This window comes from Vespa velutina, chromosome 23, assembly GCF_912470025.1.
Source record: "Vespa velutina chromosome 23, iVesVel2.1, whole genome shotgun sequence".
Lineage (NCBI taxonomy): Eukaryota > Metazoa > Arthropoda > Insecta > Hymenoptera > Vespidae > Vespa > Vespa velutina.
The window spans coordinates 2,631,152-2,636,151 of record NC_062210.1 but is presented as its reverse complement, the minus strand read 5'-3'; the positions used below and the strand labels follow the sequence as shown (position 1 = coordinate 2,636,151).

The following is a 5,000-nucleotide window of genomic DNA, read 5'->3' as shown; positions in this document are numbered from 1 at the left end:
AGAGGAGAAGCGTCTTTCGGTGGCCCTGGCCGGACCCGGAGCCGGCGGTCGTTACATAATTTTCACGATTCCACCTGCGATCGTGGAACACACACTCTCTCTCTCTCTCTCTCTCTCTTCTTCCTCTTCTTCTTCATCCTCATCTACTTCTTCTTCTTGTTCCGCTTCTCCTTGGCCGAGTCAGAGCAACCCTGGTGGGGGTGGTGGTGGATGGTTGGTTGGTCGAACGAACGTCGAAGCGACGAGGAGAGAGAGAAAGGGGCAAAAGAGAGAGAGAGAGAGAGAGAGAGAGAGAGAGAGTAAGAGAGAGAGAGAAAGAAAGATAGAGATAGAGATAGAGATAGAAAGAGAGAGAGAGAGAGATATAGAGAAAGAGAGCGTAGGTGTACTCTCTCAAGAGAGAGGAGAGAGAGCGAGGGATGGGTGGAGGTTACCCTGGACGTTCGGAAGGGGGCGGCTACTCGCGAGTCGGAATAGCGAATCAATCGAATACTCACCGTGGATGGTCCGACGGCGAGATGTCTCGGGGTGTCCGTTCTCGAGGTGGCAAGAGAGGAGAAATTTGATGTCACATACGCCGCTTCATCGGGCCACTGTGCGCGCCGTTTATACCACTCCGCCTTACTGCTTGGCGCTTGCCACTAAAAATAAACCTCGGCTTGCCGGTGGCCCCCGCTTCTTCTCACGTCTTGTACCGTGACCGACACATTTATTCGCGATTTCGAAGCACACCGCCGTCGTGCTTGCCGCCAACGAATCGGCACGTTCGATTCCCTAGACGAGAAAAAAAAAAAAAGGGATCGCGCGCGCACCTCACCGTCACGTTAAAGACGACGTGGACGCGAGGACAGGGAGAACGACGACGACGACGACGACGACGATGACGACGACGACGACGACGACGACGAGGAGAACGACGACGACGACGACGACGACGACGACGCGTGATGTTGTCGGCCGCCGCCGCTTGTCGCCGCTGCTGCCCCGACGACGACTACGACGACGACGACGACGACGACGACGACAACGACGACGACGACGACGACGAAGACGAAGACGACGACAACGACGACGACGACGGACGAAGAGAACTGGACTGGACTACCACCAACCCAGACGACGACGACGACGACGACGACGTCGTAGACCGAACTCTTCGCTCCACTCGACTCGACTCGACTCGACTCGACTCGACTCGACTCGGATTCGACTCGACTCGACTCGACTCGAGCTCGACTAGCCGAGCTAGAAAGTAGAGAAAGACCGTGCGCGTACGACGCGTCGTCGCACGACAGCCAACCGGATGAAGAGCTGCGACGAGACGAAATCGACGAGGATGACGAGGACGGCGACGGCGACGGCGACGGCGACGGCGACGGCGACGACGGCGACGGCGACGGCGACCGCGACGCGTCGGGGAGGGAGGTAGGAAGAAAATAGGGGAGGGCAGACGACGGAGGAGCAGCAGGAATCCTTTTCTATTCTCCTTTCACCTCCTCTTTCCCCTCCTTCTTTCTTCTTCCTCCTCCTCTTTATCTTATCTTCTTCTTCTTCTTCTTCTTCTTCTTCTTCTACTACTAACTTCTTCTTCCGCTTCCTCCTTTTCCCCCTTCTTTCCACTTCCACTTCTTCTCCTCCTCTTTTTCTTTCTCTTCTCTTCTTTTACTTTATATTTTTTCCTTTCTTTTTATTCTTTATCTTTTTTCTCCTATCCTTCTTTTTCTTTTAATTTTACTTCCTCTTCCTTTTCTTCTTCTTCTTCTTCTTCTTCTTCTTCTTCCTCTTCCTCCCTTAAAGTAATTACTACTCGCACGCACGCACTTCCTCGTTCACGAGATTCGCGGTTACGTATCGAACCCGACTCACGTTCGCGGCCACTTAGTTTCGTCGTGTCACTACTACTACTCGCTCGTCGCGTTACGACGACGACGGCGACGTTACACCTACTACGTCCACTCTTCCACCACCTCCGCTACCACCAACACTACCACCACCAACATCATCACCACCACCACCCCACCATTACCACCACCACTACCACCACCATTACCACCACCACTACGACCACCTCCTCCTCCTCCTCCTCTTATCGTTTTGCCTTCCCCTTCTATCTCCTCCTTCTACCCCCTTCTCCTTCTACTCGAGCCGCCGCTGTCGCGACAGCTCCCTGTCTTCCTGCGTCTCTCGAACGAGACGATCGAAGAGAAACGCACATGAGACGTCAAACGCAACGAGACGTTCGCGATAAACAGATAATTTCTTTAACGTTTTTTAATATTATTATACCAATTATCGCTAATAATAATATCTACTAATAATAATAATGTTAATAATAATAAAAACGATAAGAATAATCTGCGCTTATTTCTTATTTTTCTACTTCTTGCGTTCTCTTTTTTTCTCTTTTTTTGTTCTTTATTTCTTTTTTTTCTTTTTTTTTTTTTTAACACGACACGCCGTTTTCTCCCTGATCTCTCTTTTTTTTCAATATAAATCAAGGATCATAACAGGCGCACCCCCAAATACATCGTCATTGTTAACATCGACGACGACGAAGACGATGACGATTGTTGTTGAACGACTAACAACAACGACGTATAATAATACTCATCGATAACCCATCCTCCTCCTCTCCCCCTCTTTCCCCCCCCCCCACCACGCCTGAATAAAAGGAACGGCAATATCAGCAGAGGTAGAAGCAACAGCAGCAACAACAATAATAATTCGAGCAACAGCAATTAGCACCGAAAGCATAGATTCGAGTTATCGTGCGAGTGCACTCTGAAACAACTCCTCCTCCTCCTAGACTTTACATCGTCTATGATGAGGAAAGACGAACGAACCAGTCAAATAATAACTATAATAATAACAATAATAATAATAATAATAATAATAATAATAATATGTAGTAGAGGGATGAACGAATAAGTTGGATGTGAAATAGATGATGAACGGATAAAAAAGAGAGAATGAATGAATAGAAAAGAATGAATAAACAGAGAGAGTAAGAGAAAGAGAGAGAGAGAGAGAGAGAGAGAGAGAGAGAGATAAAAAGTGATAGAAAGATAGTGATAAAGAAAGATAAAGAGTAGAAAGATAGAAGTAGAAAAAGAAAGAGACAGACACTGAGATAAACTAATCTACGAAAGGGAGAGGGACCGCTGGGAACCTTGATCTGTGTATTATGTGTGTGTGTGTGTGTGTGTGTGTTTGTGTGCGTGTGTCCGAATTAGGTGCGAATCAGTGAACGGTGCGTACGGTAGAGCGGTCTCAATTGGACTGCCGTGTCTAAAAGCCGTACGGGTAATCCGGAAAAGACGCGCATGTGCCAGAACCGCGCCGGTTCGGCTCGACTCGTTATCCCACCTTCGGCTTTTCCTTCCCGACACCCACCTACCCCTTTATCATCCTCATATATCTCTATCTCTGTCTTTTTCTCTCTCTTTCTCTCTCTCTCTCTCTCTCTTCCTCTCTATCTCTATCTCTCTCTCTTGGTAGCTTTTCCCACTTTTCCTACTAGAAGCAAACTATGCTCGACGTATCGTTCCATGGCCAGCCGCCCACGCGCGTCAATCCTCTCTCTATCTCTTTCTCTTCGTCATCATCCCCCTCTTCTTTCCTTCCTCCCTCCCTCTCTCCCTCTCTATCTATCTATCTATCTATCTATCTATCTATCTATTTATCTATCTATCTATCTCTCTTTCTCTCCCTTTTTTCTTTTTTTACTCTTACTTTACCGTAACTCACCTGCCGCCCACGAATCCTAGCGTGCGTGTCTTTTTGGCATCTCCATCGAAGTTTACCTTCGACGCCAGGAGAACGTCTCGATATTCAAGGGTGGAATATCTTTAAGAGGAAAATAAAAGCATTTAGCTCGCGCGCGCGTGTCTGTATGTGTGTACAAGAGAGAGAGAGAGAGAGAGAGAGAGAGAGAGAGAGAGAAGTTAGGCATCTAGCTTGCTAGCTCGCTCGCTCGTTAGCTTTGGAGCGCGACGGGTCTCGCGATAAAAGCAGCATCGATCGTACTCTCGTCGAAGGACACTCGCGCTTCGCATCTCTCTGCGTCTCTCTCTCTCTCTCCCTCTCTCTCTCTCTCTCTCTCTCTCTCTCTCTCTTTCTATATATATATATCTGCTTTTGAGGAATCATTCTGTGAGTGTGAGTGAGTAGGTAAGATTGAGCGAGTGAGCGTGTTAGAGAGAAAGAGAGAGAAAGATATGCCACGTGCGCGTCAGACCCTCGGCCTCGTTCCTCTTTCCTTCCTTCCTTCCTTCCTTCCTTCTTTCTTCCTTCCTTCCTTCCTTCCTTCCTTCCTTCCTTCCTTCCTTCCTTCCTGCCTTCCTTCATTCCCTCTCCCATCATCCTTCAAAGATTTATCTTATAGATGATCCTCGATCCGATCGATTCCCTTCACCTTGTATGTCACCTCTTTCTATCTTTCCCTTTACCTTCTTTGTTCCTCGATCTTCGATTTTCGATGCTAAAGGAAACTCGTTAATCGATATACCAACTAATTGATGCCTCGCATGTCGACCTTTCTCTCTCTCTCTCTCTCTCTCTCTCTCTCTCTCTCTCTCTCTCTCTCTCTCTCTCTCACTGTCTTTCTTTCTTCTTCTTCTTCTTCTTCTTCTTCTTCTTCTTCTTCTTCTACTATTTCTTTAGAAAATAAGAATATTTTTGATTATACGTCGAGCAATTATGAACGAAACGTTAGAATCCTTTTTTTCTAAGGTCTCCTTGTTTCTCCTTTTCTTTCGTTTTCTTTTCTTTTCTAGTTTTTTGTTCTTTTTATTATTATTATTATTATTATTATTATTATTATTATTATTATTATTATTATTTTATTTGATATTCTTTTTCTTTTCCTACCTTTATTTTTTTTTTTTTTAATCTTAACCCCTTGGCCTAGAAATGAAATGAAATGAAATGAAATGAAATGAAATGAAAAGGTCTGACTCTAAATCGCGGTAATCTAACGTCAATGTCTAATCTTATAGAAT

General features: G+C 46.2%; 1 protein-coding gene across 1 annotated transcript in view; it reads right to left on the bottom strand.

Annotated features, from left to right (window-relative positions):
* Nucleotides 1-1,561, bottom strand: part of LOC124956796 (plasma membrane calcium-transporting ATPase 3) — a 100,227-nt gene extending 98,666 nt beyond the window's left edge. Inside the window, exons 1-2 of the mRNA XM_047513057.1 lie at nt 1,494-1,561; nt 498-774 (exon numbers count right to left, since the gene is read on the bottom strand). The gene's annotated coding sequence lies outside the window, so the exon portion shown is untranslated. The remainder of the gene's footprint in view (nt 1-497; nt 775-1,493) is intronic.
* Nucleotides 1,562-5,000: the final 3,439 nt, after the last annotated feature.